This window comes from Triturus cristatus, chromosome 5_2 (genome assembly GCF_964204655.1).
Source record: "Triturus cristatus chromosome 5_2, aTriCri1.1, whole genome shotgun sequence".
Taxonomy (NCBI): domain Eukaryota; kingdom Metazoa; phylum Chordata; class Amphibia; order Caudata; family Salamandridae; genus Triturus; species Triturus cristatus.
In genome coordinates, this window is record NC_140588.1 from 310,887,741 (window position 1) to 310,911,290 (window position 23,550).

The window sequence follows — 23,550 nt, forward strand, 5'->3', positions numbered from 1 at the left end:
TAAAATGGACCATGGAGGACAGGAGGAAGGGGATAGGGTCATGGCATGTGGACAGGCAGGGTGGAGGTGGCAGGGACAGGTTACAGTCATCTGACAATGCTAGGCAGGTGGGAGGGGAGTGGCAGCTCAACAGAACACTCAGAGTAAATAGTAGTGGCAGGCCCATGGAACATGGTGGGCAAAAAGGATGGAGCACAGGCATGCACAAAGACATCGGAGGGCAGGGGGAAGGAGAATAGGGGCAGCAAGCTAATCACAGAGGCTAAGCAGGAGGTCAATGATGGGCCATAGAATTGGGCAATGGAGGGCAGGAGGAGTGGACTGGTACATCATGCTAAATGGAGGGCAGTGGCAGCACATCAGACCATGCATGGCAGGAGGGAGGAGGCTAGTCCATGGATTCAGACAACAGAGGATAGGGAGGAGGTTGATCGGGCAGCAAGCTAACTGTTCAGAGAAGGTGGGTATTAGGAACTTTATTGTTTTTAAAATGTGTGTCTGTGCGAACTACTTAAAATATGAACAAGTATGCAGCATAATCTCACTTTTATTCACGAATAAGAGGACGTTTGTGACTGTGACTCCGGGCTCACTTGGCAGAGGGTAGGTGGATGCAGTGTTATATAGAACATAGTCCTGAGAGCACGATTGAAAATGAAAACTAGATATAGTATATGGTATAAACTATGTACCAAAAAGTGTGATGTAAGATGAACCGGGGCGTGAAATATAATATGTAGTACATTGTGCGCAATGACAGATTCATAGGAGAGCGCGAGATAGCACAGCCACTAGCGCGTGCTACGTGATATGCACCTTGAAGTGTAATATGCACTGGGCAGTGTTGTGTAACCTAACTAGTCTCTAAAGTTGTAATATAAAATATGTGCTGGGGAGTGTAACGTTGCATATGCACTGTGACAAAGATATGGATCCCAGATTGTAATATGTATGGCATAGCGCTGTGCGTTATAACATAGGCATCGAGGAAGGCACGTTAGATGGGGCAATATAACCCGTGCGAAGGCAAGTGTGGCATGATATATTCACGGGGTGGTGTTACAGTGCACATGGGCTAGAGAGTGTCATTGCATACGCACTAGCTGGTGGAATACAACACAGAGGTGTGTGGCACTCGGCGGGCACTGGTGGGTGTAGCACAGCATTGGGCTCAGCCAGGAGCACGCTGTGACTCTCAAGTGAGGTTCGTCTCCCTTACAGAGAGTAAAACAAAAAGTATTACACATCTGGTGGTGGATGTTTGTTTTATTAACCGTGAGGGGGGTTTCTTGCATAGTTTGGTCGAATTTTTGTCAAATCCCCTTTGAATGGCTTGGTGTGCGTGTGTATTAAATGTGCCCGTCAATAGCTACCCATATTTGTATAAATAAACGAGAAGGGTGTCTACTTGGAGAGTACCCACCGGCGGGGGCGCCGGGATTAGGCACGGTAGGGCTTCAGACACGTCAGAGCTTCATTAGCGGTGTAAATACATTCCACGTGGATTCATTGTATGCATAGTCGCCTTTTAATTAATATCACGCAAATCGTCATGGTGATAGGTACATACGGTTTGTCCAGCATGTCCTAGGTGTTTTTATAAATATATATTTTTTTAAATTAATAAAAAACAAAGGACGGCCCCGGGGGATGGGGTCCCCGGGGCCATAAGTGGCCTGAGGAGGGAGGCAACGCAGCCCCCCCTCCTAAAAAAAAAAAAAAAGGCCATGACCCGGAGGGCCAATTTTTTTTTTTTTAACAAAACAAATTAGGGTGCAGGCCCTGGGGGATGGGGTCCCCAGGGCCAATAAATTAGAAAAAGAAGGTGGGCCACACAGCCCTCCTTCTTAAAAAAAATTAAATAAATAAAAGACCGGCATCGCGCCGGAGGCCATGCCCCCTCCTTGCAGCACTCTGCAAACGCATCCCCTGGCCAGTTGTAAGTTGGGGAATTAATTCCCCTTCAATACTGAGGGTCCCTGAGGGCCAACTAGCCCAACAGGTATCTCCAGTATGCGCCAGGGAGCTGCGTTGCAGACAGGTGTTCTGAGGCCACTACCCTTTTTACACCTCTATGCAACGCAGCTCTGTGGCGCTTACTGGAGGTACCTAGTGGGCTAGTTTGACCCTAAGGACCCTTAGGATTCAAGGGGACTTAATCTCTCAACTTAGAACGGCCACAGGGCGCGTTTACACAGTGGTGAAGGGAGGGGACGGGGCCTGAGGTGACGTGTGCAAACACCCCCTGTGGCGCGTTTTAAGTTGGGGAAATAATTCCCTTTCAATCCTGAGGGACCCTGGGGGCCAACTAGCCCACCAGGTGCTTCCAGTAAGCGCCACTGCTCTGCGTTGCAGAGAGGTGGTGCAGGCCGTGCCCAGTTTTACACCTCTCTGCAATGGCGCTTACTGGACGTACCTAGTGGGCTATTTTGCCCATAGGGACCCTCAGGATTCAAGGGGACTTAATCTCCAAAACTTAAAAAACGGCCACACGGTGTGTTTACACAGTGGGGAAGGGAGGGGACGGGGCCTGAGGTGACATGAGCAAACACGCCCTATGGCGCGTTTTAAGTTGGGGAAATAATTCCCCTTCATTCCTGAGGGCCCCTGGGGGCTAACAAGCCCACCAGGTGCTTCCAGTAAGCGCCACTGAGCTGCGTTGCAGAGAGGTGGTCCAGGCCGTGCCACTTTTTACACCTCTCTGCAACGCAGCTCTGTGGCGCTTACTGGAGGTACCTAGTGGGCTAGTTGGACCCTGGGGACCCTCAGGATTCAAATGAACTTAATCTCCCAACTAAAAACGGCCACAGGGCGTTTACACAGTGGTGAAGGGAGGGGACGGGGCCTGAGTTAACGTGTGCAAACAAGCCCTGTGGCGCGTTTTAAGTTGGGGAAATAATTCCCCTTCAATCCTAAGGGACCCTGGGGGCCAAATAGCCCACCAGGTGCTTCCAGTAAGTGCCACTGCGCTGCGTTGCAGAGAGGTGGTCTAGGCCGTGCCCCTTTTTACATCTCTCCGTAACGCAGCTCTGTGGTGCTTACTGGAGGTACCTAGTGGTCTAGTTGGACCCTAGGGACCCTCAGGATTCAAGGGGACTTAATCTCCCAGCTTAAAACGGTGACAGGGGGTGTTTACACAGTGGGGAAGGGAGAGGACGGGGCCTGAGGTGACGTGTGCAAACACGCCCTGTGGCGCGTTTTAAGTTGGGGGATAAAGTCCCCTTGAATCCTGTGGGTCCCTGGGGTCCAACTAGCCCACCAGGTACCTCCAGCAAGCGCCACAGAGCGGCGTTGCAGAGAGGTGTAAAAAGGGGCATGCCCTGGACCACCTCTCTGCAATGCAGCGCAGTGGCACTTACTGGAAGCACCTGGTGGGCTAGTTGGCCCCCAGGGGCCCTCAGGATTGAAGGGGAATTAATTCCCCAACTGAAAACGCGCCACAGGGCGTGTTTGCACAGGTCACCTCAGGCCCCGCCCCTCCCTTCACCACTGTGTAAACACTCCCCATGGCACATTTTAACTTTGGGGATAAAGTCCCCTCAAATCCTGAGGGCCCCTGGGGTCCAACTAGCGCACCACGGGCCCGATTCCCAGAACTAACTTAAGACAAAATCCTAAATTTACTACCATTTTGGTATTCACAGAAGGCACTTACTCATTTTGGTATTCACAGAAGGCAGTTACTCATTTCGGTATTCACAGAAGTTAGGAGTCCTAACTTTAGGACTCCTAAATGCCTTCTGTGAATACCGAAAGTCTTAAAGTTAGGATTTTTCTCAGTTTAGGAGTCCTTAGGACTCCTAACTTTACTACTACTAAACTGAGAAAAATCCTAATTTTAAGGCTTTCGGTATTCACAGAAGGCATTTAGGAGTCCTAAAGTTAGGAGTCCTAACTTTACTACTACTAAATTGAGAAAAATCCTTATTGTAAGGCTTTCGGTATTCACAGAAGGCATTAGGAGTCCTAAAGTTAGGAGTCCTAACTATACTACTACTAAACTGAGAAAAATCCTAATTTTAAGGCTTTCGGTATTCACAGAAGGCATTTAGGAGTCCTAAAGTTAGGAGTCCTAACTTTACTACTACTAAATTGAGAAAAATCCTAATTTTAAGACTTTCGGTATTCACAGAAGGCATTTAGGAGTCCTAAAGTTAGGAGTCCTAACTATACTACTAATAAACTGAGAAAAATCCTAATTTTAAGACTTTCGGTATTCACAGAAGGCATTTAGGAGTCCTAAAGTTAGGACTCCTAACTTCTGTGAATACCGAAATGAGTAAGTGCCTTCTGTGAATACCAAAATGAGTAAGTGCCTTCTGTGAATACCAAATGGTAGTAAATTTAGGATTTTGTCTTAAGTTAGTTCTGTGAATCGGGCCCCAGGTACCTCCAGTAAGTGCCACAGAGCTGCGTTGCAGAGAGGTGTAAAAAGGGGCTTTTCCTGGACCACCTCTCTGCAACGCAGCTCAGTGGTGCTTACTGGAGGTGATGGATAAAACCCAGATCTGTTGACTGGGTTTGAGTGTTTGATTGGTTCTGATGCTCCGTCCATCACCACCCCCCTTTTGTACCGCTTTGTTCGCCATAAGTTGGCAGGGTATGCTCAGACGTGAGTCCCTTGCTCACTTTGCCACTGGATTCAAGCAAGCCTGGCTGAAGACGGCTGAAATGCCAGAAACCAGTCCTAGGAAGCTTGTTTCCGGTCCAGGGAAGGCATGGCTTGGCAGTTCGGGCTGGACTGTTCCCATGAGGCACAAGATCAGACTGATTTGCATATGACCATGTCTGAACTGGGGTGGCAGAGTGGGCTAAAGAACGGTGATGGATAAAACCCAGATCTGTTGGCTGGGTGTGAGTGTTTGATTGGTTCTGATGCTCCGTCCATCACTACCCCCCTTTTGTACCGCTTTGTTCACCATAAGTTGGCAGGGTATGCTCAGACGTGAGTCCCTTGCTCACTTTGCCACTGGATTCAAACAAGCCTGGCTGAAGACGGCTGAAATGCCAGAAACCGGTCCTAGGAAGCTTGTTTCCGGTCCAGGGAAGGCATGGCTTGGCAGTTCGGGCTGGACTGTTCCCATGAGGCACAGGGTCAGACTGATTTGCATATGGCCATGTCTGAACTGGGGTGGCAGAGTGGGCTAAAGAATGGTGATGCATTAAACCCAGATCTGTTGACTGGGTGTGAGTGTTTGATTGGTTCTGATGCTCCGTTCATCACTACCCCCCTTTTGTACCGCTTTGTTCGCCATAAGTTGGCAGGGTATGCTCAGACGTGAGTCCCTTGCTCACTTTGCCACTGGATTCAAACAAGACTGGCTGAAGACAGCTCAAATGCCAGAAACCGGTCCTAGGAAGCTTGTTTCCGGTCCAGGGAAGGCATGGCTTGGCAGTTCGGGCTGAACTGTTCCCATGAGGCACAGGGTCAGACTGATTTGCATATGGCCATGTCTGAACTGGGGTGGCATAGTGGGCTAAAGAACGGTGATGGATAAAACCCAGATCTGTTGACTGGGTGTGAGTGTTTGATTGGTTCTGATGCTCCGTCCATCACCACCCCTCTTTTGTACCGCTTTGTTCGCCATAAGTTGGCAGGGTATGCTCAGACGTGAGTCCCTTGCTCACTTTGCCACTGGATTCAAGCAAGCCTGACTGAAGACAGCTGAAATGCCAGAAACCGGTCCTAGGAAGCTTGTTTCCGGTCCAGGGAAGGCATGGCTTGGCAGTTCGGGCTGGACTGTTCCCATGAGGAACAGGGTCAGACTGATTTGCATATGGCCATGTCTGAACTGGGGTGGCAGAGTGGGCTAAAGAATGGTGATGGATAAAACCCAGATCTGTTGACTGGGTTTGAGTGTTTGATTGGTTCTGATGCTCCGTCCATCACTACCCCCCTTTTGTACCGCTTTGTTCACCATAAGTTGGCAGGGTATGCTCAGACGTGAGTCCCTTGCTCACTTTGCCACTGGATTCAAACAAGCCTGGCTGAAGACGGCTGAAATGCCAGAAACCGGTCCTAGGAAGCTTGTTTCCGGTCCAGGGAAGGCATGGCTTGGCAGTTCGGGCTGGACTGTTCCCATGAGGCACAGGGTCAGACTGATTTGCATATGGCCATGTCTGAACTGGGGTGGCAGAGTGGGCTAAAGAATGGTGATGCATTAAACCCAGATCTGTTGACTGGGTGTGAGTGTTTGATTGGTTCTGATGCTCCGTTCATCACTACCCCCCTTTTGTACCGCTTTGTTCGCCATAAGTTGGCAGGGTATGCTCAGACGTGAGTCCCTTGCTCACTTTGCCACTGGATTCAAACAAGACTGGCTGAAGACAGCTCAAATGCCAGAAACCGGTCCTAGGAAGCTTGTTTCCGGTCCAGGGAAGGCATGGCTTGGCAGTTCGGGCTGAACTGTTCCCATGAGGCACAGGGTCAGACTGATTTGCATATGGCCATGTCTGAACTGGGGTGGCATAGTGGGCTAAAGAACGGTGATGGATAAAACCCAGATCTGTTGACTGGGTGTGAGTGTTTGATTGGTTCTGATGCTCCGTCCATCACCACCCCTCTTTTGTACCGCTTTGTTCGCCATAAGTTGGCAGGGTATGCTCAGACGTGAGTCCCTTGCTCACTTTGCCACTGGATTCAAGCAAGCCTGACTGAAGACAGCTGAAATGCCAGAAACCGGTCCTAGGAAGCTTGTTTCCGGTCCAGGGAAGGCATGGCTTGGCAGTTCGGGCTGGACTGTTCCCATGAGGAACAGGGTCAGACTGATTTGCATATGGCCATGTCTGAACTGGGGTGGCAGAGTGGGCTAAAGAATGGTGATGGATAAAACCCAGATCTGTTGACTGGGTTTGAGTGTTTGATTGGTTCTAATGCTTCGTCCATCACCACCCCCATTTTGTACCGCTTTCTTCGCAATAAGTTGGCAGGGTATGCTCAAACGTGAGTCCCTTGCTCAATTTGCCACTGGATTCAAGCAAGCCTGGCTGAAGACGGCTGAAATGCCAGAAACCGGTCCTAGGAAGCTTGTTTCCGGTCCAGGGAAGGCATGGCTTGGCAGTTCGGGCTGGACTGTTACCATGAGGCACAGGGTCAGACTGATTTGCATATGGCCATGTCTGAACTGGGGTGGCAGAGTGGGCTAAAGAACGGTGATGGATAAAACCCAGATCTGTTGACTGGGTGTGAGTGTTTGATTGGTTCTGATGCTCCGTCCATCACCACCCCCCTTTTGTACCGCTTTGTTCGCCATAAGTTGGCAGGGTATGCTCAGACGTGAGTCCCTTGCTCACTTTGCCACTGGATTCAAGCAAGCCTGGCTGAAGACGGCTGAAATGCCAGAAACCGGACCTAGGAAGCTTGTTTACGGTCCAGGGAAGGCATGGCTTGGCAGTTCGGGCTGGACTGTTCCTTATGAGGCACAGGGTCAGACTGATTTGCATATGGCCATGTCTGAACTGGGGTGGCAGAGTGGGCTAAAGAACGGTGATGGATAAAACCCAGATCTGTTAACTGGGTGTGAGTGTTTGATTGGTTCTGATGCTCCGTCCATCACCACCTCCCTTTTCTACCGCTTTGTTCGCCATAAGTTGGCAGGGTATGGTCAGACGTAATTCCCTTGCTCACTTTGCCACTGGATTCAAGCAAGCCTGGCTGAAGATGGCTGAAATGCCAGAAACCGGTCCTAGGAGGCTTGTTTCCGGTCCAGGGAAGGCATGGCTTGGCAGTTCGGGCTGGACTGTTCCCATGAGGCACAGGGTCAGACTGATTTGCATATTTCCATGTCTGAACTGGGGTGGCAGAGTGGGCTAAAGTATGGTGATGGATAAAACCAAGATCTGTTGACTGGGTGTGAGTGTTTGATTGGTTCTGATGGTCCGTCCATCACCACCTCCCTTTTGTACCGCTTTGTTCGCCATAAGTTGGCAGGGTATGCTCAGACGTGAGACCCTTGCTCGCTTTGCCACTGGATTCAAGCAAGCCTGGCTGAAGACGGCTGAAATGCCAGAAACCGGTCCTAGGAAGCTTGTTTCCGGTCCAGGAAGGCATGGCTTGGCAGTTCGGGCTGGACTGTTCCCATGAGGCACAGGGTCAGACTGATTTGCACATGGCCATGTCTGAACTGGGGTGGCAGAGTGGGCTAAAGAATGGTGATGGATAAAACCCAGATCTGTTGACTGGGTGTGAGTGTTTGATTGGTTCTAATGCTTCGTCCATCACCACCCCCCTTTTGTACCGCTTTGTTCGCCATAAGTTGGCAGGGTATGTTCAAACGTGAGTCCCTTGCCCACTTTGCCACTGGATTCAAGCAAGCCTGGCTGAAGACGGCTGAAATGCCAGAAACCGGACCTAGGAAGCTTTTTTCCGGTCCAGGGAAGGCATGGCTTGGCAGTTCGGGCTGGACTGTTCCTTATGAGGCACAGGGTCAGACTGATTTGCATATGGCCATGTCTGAACTGGGGTGGCAGAGTGGGCTAAAGAACGGTGATGGATAAAACCCAGATCTGTTGACTGGGTGTGAGTGTTTGATTGGTTCTGATGCTCCGTCCATCACCACCCCCCTTTTGTACCGCTTTGTTCGCCATAAGTTGGCAGGGTATGCTCAGACGTGAGTCCCTTGCTCACTTTGCCACTGGATTCAAGCAAGCCTGGCTGAAGACGGCTGAAATGCCAGAAACCAGTCCTAGGAAGCTTGTTTCCGGTCCAGGGAAGGCATGGCTTGGCAGTTCGGGCTGGACTGTTCCCATGAGGCACAAGATCAGACTGATTTGCATATGACCATGTCTGAACTGGGGTGGCAGAGTGGGCTAAAGAACGGTGATGGATAAAACCCAGATCTGTTGGCTGGGTGTGAGTGTTTGATTGGTTCTGATGCTCCGTCCATCACCACCCCCCTTTTGTACCGCTTTGTTCGCCATAAGTTGGCAGGATATGCTCAGACGTGAGTCCCTTGTACACTTTGCCACTGGATTCAAGCAAGCCTGGTTGAAGACGGCTAAAATGCCAGAAACCAGTCCTAGGAAGCTTGTTTCCGGTGCAGGGAAGGCATGGCTTGGCAGTTCGGGCTGGACTGTTCCAATGAGGCACAGGGTCAGACTGATTTGCATATGGCCATGTCTGAACTGGGTTGGCAGAGTGGGCTAAAGAACGGTGATGGATAAAACCCAGATCTGTTGACTGGGTGTGAGTGTTTGATTGGTTCTGATGCTCCGTCCATCACCACCTCCCTTTTCTACCGCTTTGTTCGCCATAATTTGGCAGGGTATGGTCAGACGTGATTCCCTTGCTCACTTTGCCACTGGATTCAAGCAAGCCTGGCTGAAGACGGCTGAAATACCAGAAACCGGTCCTAGGAGGCTTGTTTCCGGTCCAGGGAAGGCATGGCTTGGCAGTTCGGGCTGGACTGTTCCCATGAGGCACAGGGTCAGACTGATTTGCATATGGCCATGTCTGAACTGGGGTGGCAGAGTGGGCTAAAGAACGGTGATGGATAAAACCCAGATCTGTTGACTGGGTTTGAGTGTTTGATTGGTTCTGATGCTCTGTCCATCACCACCCCCCTTTTTGTACCGCTTTGTTCGCCATAAGTTGGCAGGGTATGCTCAGACGTGAGTCCCTTGCTCACTTTGCCACTGGATTCAAGCAAGGCTGGCTGAAGACGGCTGAAATGCAAGAAGCTGGTCCTAGGAAGCTTGTTTCCGGTCCAGGGAAGGCAAGGCTTGGCAGTTCGGGCTGGACTGTTCCCATGAGGCACAGGGTCAGACTGATTTGCATATGGCCATGTCTGAACTGGGGTGGCAGAGTGGGCTAAAGAACGGTGACGGATAAAACCCAGATCTGTTGACTGCGTGTGAGTGATTGATTGGTTCTGATGCTCCGTCCATCACCACCCCCCTTTTGTACTGCTTTGTTTGCCATAAGTTGGCAGGGTATGCTCAGACGTGAGTCCCTTGCTCGCTTTGCCACTGGATTCAAGCAAGCCTGGCTGAAGACGGCTGAAATGCCAGAAACCGGTCCTAGGAAGCTCGTTTCCGGTCCAGGGAAAGCATGACCTGGCAGTTCGGGCTGGACTGTTCCCGTGAGGCACAGGGTCAGACTGATTTGCATATTTCCATGTCTGTACTGGGGTGGCAGAGTGGGCTAAAGAACGGTGATGGATAAAACCCAGATCTGTTGACTGGGTGTGAGTGTTTGATTGGTTCTGATGCTCCGTCCATCACCACCCCCCTTTTGTACCGCTTTCTTCGCCATAAGTTGGCAGGGTATGCTCAGACGTGAGTCCCTTGCACACTTTGCCACTGGATTCAAGCAAGCCTGGCTGAAGACGGCTGAAATGCCAGAAACCAGTCCTAGGAAGCTTGTTTCCGATCCAGGGAAGGCATGGCTTGGCAGTTCGGGCTGGACTGTTTCCATGAGGCACAGGGTCAGACTGATTTGCATATGGCCATGTCTGAACTGGGGTGGCATAGTGGGCTAAAGAACGGTGATGGATAAAACCCAGATCTGTTGACTGGGTGTGAGTGTTTGATTGGTTCTGATGCTCCGTCCATCGCCACCCCTCTTTTGTACCGCTTTGTTCGCCATAAGTTTCAGGGTATGCTCAGACGTGAGTCCCTTGCTCACTTTGCCACTGGATTCAAGCAAGCCTGACTGAAGACAGCTGAAATGCCAGAAACCGGTCCTAGGAAGCTTGTTTCCGGTCCAGGGAAGGCATGGCTTGGCAGTTCGGGCTGGACTGTTCCCATGAGGAACAGGGTCAGACTGATTTGCATATGGCCATGTCTGAACTGGGGTGGCAGAGTGGGCTAAAGAATGGTGATGGATAAAACCCAGATCTGTTGACTGGGTTTGAGTGTTTGATTGGTTCTAATGCTTCGTCCATCACCACCCCCATTTTGTACCGCTTTCTTCGCAATAAGTTGGCAGGGTATGCTCAAACGTGAGTCCCTTGCTCAATTTGCCACTGGATTCAAGCAAGCCTGGCTGAAGACGGCTGAAATGCCAGAAACCGGTCCTAGGAAGCTTGTTTCCGGTCCAGGGAAGGCATGGCTTGGCAGTTCGGGCTGGACTGTTACCATGAGGCACAGGGTCAGACTGATTTGCATATGGCCATGTCTGAACTGGGGTGGCAGAGTGGGCTAAAGAACGGTGATGGATAAAACCCAGATCTGTTGACTGGGTGTGAGTGTTTGATTGGTTCTGATGCTCCGTCCATCACCACCTCCCTTTTGTACCGCTTTGTTCGCCATAAGTTGGCAGGGTATGGTCAGACGTAATTCCCTTGCTCACTTTGCCACTGGATTCAAGCAAGCCTGGCTGAAGATGGCTGAAATGCCAGAAACCGGTCCTAGGAGGCTTGTTTCCGGTCCAGGGAAGGCATGGCTTGGCAGTTCGGGCTGGACTGTTCCCATGAGGCACAGGGTCAGACTGATTTGCATATTTCCATGTCTGAACTGGGGTGGCAGAGTGGGCTAAAGTATGGTGATGGATAAAACCAAGATCTGTTGACTGGGTGTGAGTGTTTGATTGGTTCTGATGGTCCGTCCATCACCACCTCCCTTTTGTACCGCTTTGTTCGCCATAAGTTGGCAGGGTATGCTCAGACGTGAGACACTTGCTCGCTTTGCCACTGGATTCAAGCAAGCCTGGCTGAAGACGGCTGAAATGCCAGAAACCGGTCCTAGGAAGCTTGTTTCCGGTCCAGGAAGGCATGGCTAGGCAGTTCGGGCTGGACTGTTCCCATGAGGCACAGGGTCAGACTGATTTGCACATGGCCATGTCTGAACTGGGGTGGCAGAGTGGGCTAAAGAATGGTGATGGATAAAACCCAGATCTGTTGACTGGGTGTGAGTGTTTGATTGGTTCTAATGCTTCGTCCATCACCACCCCCCTTTTGTACCGCTTTGTTCGCCATAAGTTGGCAGGGTATGTTCAAACGTGAGTCCCTTGCTCAATTTGCCACTGGATTCAAGCAAGCCTGGCTGAAGACGGCTGAAATGCCAGAAACAGGTCCTAGGAAGCTTGTTTCCGGTCCAGGGAAGGCATGGCTTGGCAGTTCGGGCTGGACTGTTCCCATGAGGCACAGGGTCAGACTGATTTGCATATGGCCATGTCTGAACTGGGGTGGCAGAGCGGGCTAAAGAACGGTGATGGATAAAACCCAGATCTGTTGACTGGGTGTGAGTGTTTGATTGGTTCTGATGCTCCGTTCATCACCACCCCCCTTTTGTACCGCTTTGTTCGCCATAAGTTGGCAGGGTATGCTTAGACGTGAGTCCCTTGCCCACTTTGCCACTGGATTCAAGCAAGCCTGGCTGAAGACGGCTGAAATGCCAGAAACCGGACCTAGGAAGCTTTTTTCCGGTCCAGGGAAGGCATGGCTTGGCAGTTCGGGCTGGACTGTTCCTTATGAGGCACAGGGTCAGACTGATTTGCATATGGCCATGTCTGAACTGGGGTGGCAGAGTGGGCTAAAGAACGGTGATGGATAAAACCCAGATCTGTTGACTGGGTGTGAGTGTTTGATTGGTTCTGATGCTCCGTCCATCACCACCCCCCTTTTGTACCGCTTTGTTCGCCATAAGTTGGCAGGGTATGCTCAGACGTGAGTCCCTTGCTCACTTTGCCACTGGATTCAAGCAAGCCTGGCTGAAGACGGCTGAAATGCCAGAAACCAGTCCTAGGAAGCTTGTTTTCGGTCCAGGGAAGGCATGGCTTGGCAGTTCGGGCTGGACTGTTCCCATGAGGCACAAGATCAGACTGATTTGCATATGACCATGTCTGAACTGGGGTGGCAGAGTGGGCTAAAGAACGGTGATGGATAAAACCCAGATCTGTTGGCTGGGTGTGAGTGTTTGATTGGTTCTGATGCTCCGTCCATCACCACCCCCCTTTTGTACCGCTTTGTTCGCCATAAGTTGGCAGGATATGCTCAGACGTGAGTCCCTTGTACACTTTGCCACTGGATTCAAGCAAGCCTGGTTGAAGACGGCTAAAATGCCAGAAACCAGTCCTAGGAAGCTTGTTTCCGGTCCAGGGAAGGCATGGCTTGGCAGTTCGGGCTGGACTGTTCCAATGAGGCACAGGGTCAGACTGATTTGCATATGGCCATGTCTGAACTGGGTTGGCAGAGTGGGCTAAAGAACGGTGATGGATAAAACCCAGATCTGTTGACTGGGTGTCAGTGTTTGATTGGTTCTGATGCTCCGTCCATCACCACCCCCCTTTTGTACCGCTTTGTTCGCCATAAGTTGGCAGGATATGCTCAGACGTGAGTCCCTTGTACACTTTGCCACTGGATTCAAGCAAGCCTGGTTGAAGACGGCTAAAATGCCAGAAACCAGTCCTAGGAAGCTTGTTTCCGGTCCAGGGAAGGCATGGCTTGGCAGTTCGGGCTGGACTGTTCCAATGAGGCACAGGGTCAGACTGATTTGCATATGGCCATGTCTGAACTGGGTTGGCAGAGTGGGCTAAAGAACGGTGATGGATAAAACCCAGATCTGTTGACTGGGTGTGAGTGTTTGATTGGTTCTGATGCTCCGTCCATCACCACCTCCCTTTTCTACCGCTTTGTTCGCCATAATTTGGCAGGGTATGGTCAGACGTGATTCCCTTGCTCACTTTGCCACTGGATTCAAGCAAGCCTGGCTGAAGACGGCTGAAATGCCAGAAACCGGTCCTAGGAGGCTTGTTTCCGGTCCAGGGAAGGCATGGCTTGGAAGTTCGGGCTGGACTGTTCCCATGAGGCACAGGGTCAGACTGATTTGCATATGGCCATGTCTGAACTGGGGTGGCAGAGTGGGCTAAAGAACGGTGATGGATTAAACCCAGATCTGTTGACTGGGTTTGAGTGTTTGATTGGTTCTGATGCTCTGTCCATCACCACCCCCCTTTTTGTACCGCTTTGTTCGCCATAAATTGGCAGGGTATGCTCTGACGTGAGTACCTTGCTCACTTTGCCACTGGATTCAAGCAAGGCTGGCTGAAGACGGCTGAAATGCAAGAAACTGGTCCTAGGAAGCTTGTTTCCGGTATAGGGAAGGCATGGCTTGGCAGTTCGGGCTGGACTGTTCCCATGAGGCACAGGGTCAGACTGATTTGCATATGGCCATGTCTGAACTGGGGTGGCAGAGTGGGCTAAAGAACGGTGACGGATAAAACCCAGATCTGTTGACTGGGTGTGAGTGTTTGATTGGTTCTGATGCTCCGTCCATCACCACCCCCCTTTTGTACTGCTTTGTTTGCCATAAGTTGGCAGGGTATGCTCAGACGTGAGTCCCTTGCTCGCTTTGCCACTGGATTCAAGCAAGCCTGGCTGAAGATGGCTGAAATGCCAGAAACCGGTCCTAGGAAGCTCGTTTCCGGTCCAGGGAAAGCATGACCTGGCAGTTCGGGCTGGACTGTTCCCATGAGGCACAGGGTCAGACTGATTTGCATATTTCCATGTCTGTACTGGGGTGGCAGAGTGGGCTAAAGAACGGTGATGGATAAAACCCAGATCTGTTGACTGGGTGTGAGTGTTTGATTGGTTCTGATGCTCCGTCCATCACCACCCCCCTTTTGTACCGCTTTCTTCGCCATAAGTTGGCAGGGTATGCTCAGACGTGAGTCCCTTGCTCACTTTGCCACTGGATTCAAGCAAGCCTGGCTGAAGATGGCGGAAATGCCAGAAACCGGTCCTAGGAAGTTTGTTTCCGGTCCAGGGAAGGCATGGCTTGGCAGTTTGGGCTGGACTGTTCCCATGAGGCACAGGGTCAGACTGATTTGCATATGGCCATGTCTTAACTGGGGTGGCAGAGTGGGCTAAAGAACGGTGATGGATAAAACCCAGATCTGGTGACTGGGTTTGAGTGTTTGATTGGTTCTGATGCTCCGTCCATCACCACCCCCCTTTTGTACCGCTTTGTTCGCCATAAGTTGGCAGGGTATGCTCAGACGTGAGTCCCTTGCACACTTTGCCACTGGATTCAAGCAAGCCTGGCTGAAGACGGCTGAAATGCCAGAAACCGGTCCTAGGAAGCTTGTTTCCGGTCCAGGGAAGGCATGGCTTGGCAGTTCGGGCTGGACTGTTCCCATGAGGCACAGGGTCAGACTGATTTGCATATGGCCATGTCTGAACTGGGGTGGCATAGTGGTCTAAAGAACGGTGATGGATAAAACCCAGATCTGTTGACTGGGTGTGAGTGTTTGATTGGTTCTGATGCTCCGTCCATCACCACCCCCATTTTGTACCGCTTTCTTCGCAATAAGTTGGCAGGGTATGCTCAAACGTGAGTCCCTTGCTCAATTTGCCACTGGATTCAAGCAAGCCTGGCTGAAGACGGCTGAAATGCCAGAAACCGGTCCTAGGAAGCTTGTTTCCGGTCCAGGGAAGGCATGGCTTGGCAGTTCGGGCTGGACTGTTACCATGAGGCACAGGGTCAGACTGATTTGCATATGGCCATGTCTGAACTGGGGTGGCAGAGTGGGCTAAAGAACGGTGATGGATAAAACCCAGATCTGTTGACTGGGTGTGAGTGTTTGATTGGTTCTGATGCTCCGTCCATCACCACCCCCCTTTTGTACCGCTTTGTTCGCCATAAGTTGGCAGGGTATGCTCAGACGTGAGTCCCTTGCTCACTTTGCCACTGGATTCAAGCAAGCCTGGCTGAAGACGGCTGAAATGCCAGAAACCGGACCTAGGAAGCTTGTTTACGGTCCAGGGAAGGCATGGCTTGGCAGGTCGGGCTGGACTGTTCCTTATGAGGCACAGGGTCAGACTGATTTGCATATGGCCATGTCTGAACTGGGGTGGCAGAGTGGGCTAAAGAACGGTGATGGATAAAACCCAGATCTGTTGACTGGGTGTGAGTGTTTGATTGGTTCTGATGCTCCGTCCATCACCACCTCCCTTTTCTACCGCTTTGTTCGCCATAAGTTGGCAGGGTATGGTCAGACGTAATTCCCTTGCTCACTTTGCCACTGGATTCAAGCAAGCCTGGCTGAAGATGGCTGAAATGCCAGAAACCGGTCCTAGGAGGCTTGTTTCCGGTCCAGGGAAGGCATGGCTTGGCAGTTCGGGCTGGACTGTTCCCATGAGGCACAGGGTCAGACTGATTTGCATATTTCCATGTCTGAACTGGGGTGGCAGAGTGGGCTAAAGTATGGTGATGGATAAAACCAAGATCTGTTGACTTGGTGTGAGTGTTTGATTGGTTCTGATGGTCCGTCCATCACCACCTCCCTTTTGTACCGCTTTGTTCGCCATAAGTTGGCAGGGTATGCTCAGACGTGAGACCCTTGCTCGCTTTGCCACTGGATTCAAGCAAGCCTGGCTGAAGACGGCTGAAATGCCAGAAACCGGTCCTAGGAACCTTGTTTCCGGTCCAGGAAGGCATGGCTTGGCAGTTCGGGCTGGACTGTTCCCATGAGGCACAGGGTCAGACTGATTTGCACATGGCCATGTCTGAACTGGGGTGGCAGAGTGGGCTAAAGAATGGTGATGGATAAAACCCAGATCTGTTGACTGGGTGTGAGTGTTTGATTGGTTCTGATGCTCCGTTCATCACCACCCCCCTTTTGTACCGCTTTGTTCGCCATAAGTTGGCAGGGTATGCTTAGACGTGAGTCCCTTGCCCACTTTGCCACTGGATTCAAGCAAGCCTGGCTGAAGACGGCTGAAATGCCAGAAACCGGACCTAGGAAGCTTTTTTCCGGTCCAGGGAAGGCATGGCTTGGCAGTTCGGGCTGGACTGTTCCTTATGAGGCACAGGGTCAGACTGATTTGCATATGGCCATGTCTGAACTGGGGTGGCAGAGTGGGCTAAAGAACGGTGATGGATAAAACCCAGATCTGTTGACTGGCTGTGAGTGTTTGATTGGTTCTGATGCTCCGTCCATCACCACCCCCCTTTTGTACCGCTTTGGTCGCCATAAGTTGGCAGGGTATGCTCAGACGTGAGTCCCTTGCTCACTTTGCCACTGGATTCAAGCAAGCCTGGCTGAAGACGGCTGAAATGCCAGAAACCAGTCCTAGGAAGCTTGTTTCCGGTCCAGGGAAGGCATGGCTTGGCAGTTCGGGCTGGACTGTTCCCATGAGGCACAAGATCAGACTGATTTGCATATGACCATGTCTGAACTGGGGTGGCAGAGTGGGCTAAAGAACGGTGATGGATAAAACCCAGATCTGTTGGCTGGGTGTGAGTGTTTGATTGGTTCTGATGCTCCGTCCATCACCACCCCCCTTTTGTACCGCTTTGTTCGCCATAAGTTGGCAGGATATGCTCAGACGTGAGTCCCTTGTACACTTTGCCACTGGATTCAAGCAAGCCTGGTTGAAGACGGCTAAAATGCCAGAAACCGGTCCTAGGAAGCTTGTTTCCGGTCCAGGGAAGGCATGGCTTGGCAGTTCGGGCTGGACTGTTCCAATGAGGCACAGGGTCAGACTGATTTGCATATGGCCATGTCTGAACTGGGTTGGCAGAGTGGGCTAAAGAACGGTGATGGATAAAACCCAGATCTGTTGACTGGGTGTGAGTGTTTGATTGGTTCTGATGCTCTGTCCATCACCACCTCCCTTTTCTACCGCTTTGTTCGCCATAATTTGGCAGGGTATGGTCAGACGTGATTCCCTTGCTCACTTTGCCACTGGATTCAAGCAAGCCTGGCTGAAGACGGCTGAAATGCAAGAAACTGGTCCTAGGAAGCTTGTTTCCGGTCCAGGGAAGGCATGGCTTGGCAGTTCGGGCTGGACTGTTCCCATGAGGCACAGGGTCAGACTGATTTGCATATGGCCATGTCTGAACTGGGGTGGCAGAGTGGGCTAAAGAACGGTGACGGATAAAACCCAGATCTGTTGACTGGGTGTGAGTGTTTGATTGGTTCTGATGCTCCGTCCATCACCACCCCCCTTTTGTACTGCTTTGTTTGCCATAAGTTGGCAGGGTATGCTCAGACGTGAGTCCCTTGCTCGCTTTGCCACTGGATTCAAGCAAGCCTGGCTGAAGACGGCTGAAATGCCAGAAACCGGTCCTAGGAAGCTCGTTTCCGGTCCAGGGAAAGCATGACCTGGCAGTTCGGGCTGGACTGTTCCCATGAGGCACAGGGTCAGACTGATTTGCATATTTCCATGTCTGTACTGGGGTGGCAGAGTGGGCTAAAGAACGGTGATGGATAAAACCCAGATCTGTTGACTGGGTGTGAGTGTTTGATTGGTTCTGATGCTCCGTCCATCACCACCCCCCTTTTGTACCGCTTTCTTCGCCATAAGTTGGCAGGGTATGCTCAGACGTGAGTCCCTTGCTCACTTTGCCACTGAATTCAAGCAAGCCTGGCTGAAGATGGCTGAAATGCCAGAAACCGGTCCTAGGAAGTTTGTTTCCGGTCCAGGGAAGGCATGGCTTGGCAGTTTGGGCTGGACTGTTCCCATGAGGCACAGGGTCAGACTGATTTGCATATGGCCATGTCTTAACTGGGGTGGCTGAGTGGGCTAAAGAACGGTGATGGATAAAACCCAGATCTGTTGACTGGGTTTGAGTGTTTGATTGGTTCTGATGCTCCGTCCATCACCACCCCCCTTTTGTACCGCTTTGTTCGCCATAAGTTGGCAGGGTATGCTCAGACGTGAGTCCCTTGCACACTTTGCCACTGGATTCAAGCAAGCCTGGCTGAAGACGGCTGAAATGCCAGAAACCGGTCCTAGGAAGCTTGTTTCCGGTCCAGGGAAGGCATGGCTTGGCAGTTCGGGCTGGACTGTACCCATGAGGCACAGGGTCAATCTGATTTGCATATGGCCATGTCTGATCTGGGGTGGCAGAGTGGGCTAAAGAACGGTGACGGATAAAACACAGATCTGTTGACTGGGTGTGAGTGTTTGATTGGTTCTGATGCTCCGTCCATGACCACCCCCCCTTTTGTACCGCTTTGTTCGCCATAAGTTGGCAGGGTATGCTCAGACGTGAGTCCCTTGCTCACTTTGCCACTGGATTCAAGCAAGCCTGGCTGAAGACGGCTGAAATGCCAGAAACTGGTCGTAGGAAGCTTGTTTCCGGTCCAGGGAAGGCATGGCTTGGCAGTTCGGGCTGGACTGTTCCCATTAGGCACAGGGTCAGACTGATTTGCATATTTCCATGTCTGAACCTGGGTGGCAGAGTGGGCTAAAGAACGGTGATGGATAAAACCCAGATCTGTTGACTGGGTGTGAAAGTTTATTGCTTCTGATGCTCCGTCCATCACCACCCCCCTTTTGTACCGCTTTGTTCGCCATAAGTTTGCAGGGTATGCTCAGACGTGAGACCCTTGCTCGCTTTGCCACTGGATTCAAGCAAGCCTGGCTGAAGACGGCTGAAATGCCAGAAACCGGTCCTAGGAAGCTTGTTTCCGGTCCAGGAAGGCATGGCGTGGCAGTTCGGGCTGGACTGTTCCCATGAGGCACAGGGTCAGACTGATTTGCATATGGCCATGTCTGAACTGGGGTGGCAGAGTGGGCTAAAGAACGGTGATGGACAAAACCCAGATCTGTTGACTGGGTGTGAGTGTTTGATTGGTTCTGATGCTCCGTCCATCACCACCCCCCTTTTGTACCGCTTTGTTCGCCATAAGTTGGCAGGGTATGCTCAGGCGTGAGTCCCTTGCTCACTTTGCCACTTGATTCAAGCAAGCCTGGCTGAAGACGGCTGAAATGCCAGAAACCGGTCCTAGGAAGCTTGTTTCCGGTCCAGGGAAGGCATGGCTTGGCAGTTCGGGCTGGACTGTTCCCATGAGGAACAGGGTCAGACTGATTTGCATAAGGCCATGTCTGAACTGGGGTGGCAGAGTGGGCTAAAGAACGGTGATGGATAAAACCCAGATCTGTTGACTGGGTGTGAGTGTTTGATTGGTTCTGATGCTCCGTCCATCACCACCCTCCTTTTATACCGCTTTGTTCGCCAAAAAGTTGGCAGGGTATGCTCAGACGTGAGTCCCTTGCTCACTTTGCCAGTGGATTCAAGCAAGCCTGGCTGAAGACGGCTGAAATGCCAGAAACCGGTCCTAGGAAGCTTGTTTCCGGTCCAGGGAAGGCATGGCTTGGCAGTTCGGGCTGGACTCTTCCCATGAGGAACAGGGTCAGACTGATTTGCATAAGGCCATGTCTGAGCTGGGGTGGCAGAGTGGGCTAAAGAACGGTGATGGATAAAACCCAGATCTGTTGACTGGGTGTGAGTGTTTGATTGGTTCTGATGCTCCGTCCATCACCACCCTCCTTTTGTACCGCTTTGTTCGCCAAAAAGTTGGCAGGGTATGCTCAGAAGTGAGTCCCTTGCTCACTTTGCCAGTGGATTCAAGCAAGCCTGGCTGAAGACGGCTGAAATGCCAGAAACCGATCCTAGGAAGCTTGTTTCCAGTCCAGGGAAGGCATGGCTTGGCAGTTCGGGCTGGACTGATTTGCATATTTCCATGTCTGAACCTGGGTGGCAGAGTGGGCTAAAGAACGGTGATGGATAAAACACAGATCTGTTGACTGGGTGTGAAAGTTTATTGGTTCTGATGCTCCGTCCATCACCACCCCCCTTTTGTACCGCTTTGTTCGCCATAAGTTGGCAGGGTATGCTCAGATGTGAGTCCCTTGCTCACTTTGCCACTGGATTCAAGCAAGCCTGGCTGAAGACGGCTGAAATGCCAGAAACCGGTCCTAGGAAGCTTGTTTCCGGTCCAGGAAACATGGCTTGGCAGTTTGGGCTGGACTGTTCCCATGAGGCACAGGGTCAGACTGATTTGCATATGGCCATGTCTGAACTGGGGTGGCAGAGTGGGCTAAAGAACGGTGATGGATAAAACCCAGATCTGTTGACTGGGTGTGAGTGTTTGATTGGTTCTGATGCTCCGTCCATCACCACCCCCCTTTTGTACCGCTTTGTTCGCCAAAAAGTTGGCAGGGTATGCTCAGAAGTGAGTCCCTTGCTCACTTTGCCAGTGGATTCAAGCAAGCCTGGCTGAAGACGGCTGAAATGCCAGAAACCGGTCCTAGGAAGCTTGTTTCCAGTCCAGGGAAGGCATGGCTTGGCAGTTCGGGCTGGACTGTTCCCATGAGGAACAGGGTCAGACTGATTTGCATAAGGCCATGTCTGAGCTGGGGTGGCAGAGTGGGCTAAAGAACGGTGATGGATAAAACCCAGATCTGTTGACTGGGTGTGAGTGTTTGATTGGTTCTGATGCTCCGTCCATCACCACCCTCCTTTTGTACCGCTTTGTTCGCCAAAAAGTTGGCAGGGTATGCTCAGAAGTGAGTCCCTTGCTCACTTTGACAGTGGATTCAAGCAAGCCTGGCTGAAGACGGCTGAAATGCCAGAAACCGGTCCTAGGAAGCTTGTTTCCAGTCCAGGGAAGGCATGGCTTGGCAGTTCGGGCTGGACTGATTTGCATATTTCCATGTCTGAACCTGGGTGGCAGAGTGGGCTAAAGAACGGTGATGGATAAAACCCAGATCTGTTGACTGGGTGTGAAAGTTTATTGGTTCTGATGCTCCGTCCATCACCACCCCCCTTTTGTACCGCTTTGTTCGCCATAAGTTGGCAGGGTATGCTCAGATGTGAGTCCCTTGCTCACTTTGCCACTGGATTCAAGCAAGCCTGGCTGAAGACGGCTGAAATGCCAGAAACCGGTCCTTGGAAGCTTGTTTCCGGTCCAGGAAGGCATGGCTTGGCAGTTCGGGCTGGACTGTTCCCATGAGGCACAGGGTCAGACTGATTTGCATATGGCCATGTCTGAACTGGGGTGGCAGAGTGGGCTAAAGAACGGTGACGGATAAAACCCAGATCTGTTGACTGGGTGTGAGTGTTTGATTGGTTCTGATGCCCCGTCCATCACCACCCCCCTTTTGTACTGCTTTGTTTGCCATAAGTTGGCAGGGTATGCTCAGACGTGAGTCCCTTGCTCGCTTTGCCACTGGATTCAAGCAAGCCTGGCTGAAGACGGCTGAAATGCCAGAAACCGGTCCTAGGAAGCTCGTTTCCGGTCCAGGGAAAGCATGACCTGGCAGTTCGGGCTGGACTGTTCCCATGAGGCACAGGGTCAGACTGATTTGCATATTTCCATGTCTGTACTGGGGTGGCAGAGTGGGCTAAAGAACGGTGATGGATAAAACCCAGATCTGTTGACTGGGTGTGAGTGTTTGATTGGTTCTGATGCTCCGTCCATCACCACCCCCCTTTTGTACCGCTTTCTTCGCCATAAGTTGGCAGGGTATGCTCAGACGTGAGTCCCTTGCTCACTTTGCCACTGGATTCAAGCAAGCCTGGCTGAAGATGGCTGAAATGCCAGAAACCGGTCCTAGGAAGTTTGTTTCCGGTCCAGGGAAGGCATGGCTTGGCAGTTTGGGCTGGACTGTTCCCATGAGGCACAGGGTCAGACTGATTTGCATATGGCCATGTCTTAACTGGGGTGGCAGAGTGGGCTAAAGAACGGTGATGGATAAAACCCAGATCTGTTGACTGGGTTTGAGTGTTTGATTGGTTCTGATGCTCCGTCCATCACCACCCCCCTTTTGTACCGCTTTGTTCGCCATAAGTTGGCAGGGTATGCTCAGACGTGAGTCCCTTGCACACTTTGCCACTGGATTCAAGCAAGCCTGGCTGAAGACGGCTGAAATGCCAGAAACCGGTCCTAGGAAGCTTGTTTCCGGTCCAGGGAAGGCATGGCTTGGCAGTTCGGGCTGGACTGTACCCATGAGGCACAGGGTCAAACTGATTTGCATATGGCCATGTCTGATCTGGGGTGGCAGAGTGGGCTAAAGAACGGTGACGGATAAAACACAGATCTGTTGACTGGGTGTGAGTGTTTGATTGGTTCTGATGCTCCGTCCATGACCACCCCCCCTTTTGTACCGCTTTGTTCGCCATAAGTTGGCAGGGTATGCTCAGACGTGAGTCCCTTGCTCACTTTGCCACTGGATTCAAGCAAGCCTGGCTGAAGACGGCTGAAATGCCAGAAACTGGTCGTAGGAAGCTTGTTTCCGGTCCAGGGAAGGCATGGCTTGGCAGTTCGGGCTGGACTGTTCCCATTAGGCACAGGGTCAGACTGATTTGCATATTTCCATGTCTGAACCTGGGTGGCAGAGTGGGCTAAAGAACGGTGATGGATAAAACCCAGATCTGTTGACTGGGTGTGAAAGTTTATTGCTTCTGATGCTCCGTCCATCACCACCCCCCTTTTGTACCGCTTTGTTCGCCATAAGTTGGCAGGGTATGCTCAGACGTGAGACCCTTGCTCGCTTTGCCACTGGATTCAAGCAAGCCTGGCTGAAGACGGCTGAAATGCCAGAAACCGGTCCTAGGAAGCTTGTTTCCGGTCCAGGAAGGCATGGCGTGGCAGTTCGGGCAGGACTGTTCCCATGAGGCACAGGGTCAGACTGATTTGCATATGGCCATGTCTGAACTGGGGTGGCAGAGTGGGCTAAAGAACGGTGATGGACAAAACCCAGATCTGTTGACTGGGTGTGAGTGTTTGATTGGTTCTGATGCTCCGTCCATCACCACCCCCCTTTTGTACCGCTTTGTTCGCCATAAGTTGGCAGGGTATGCTCAGGCGTGAGTCCC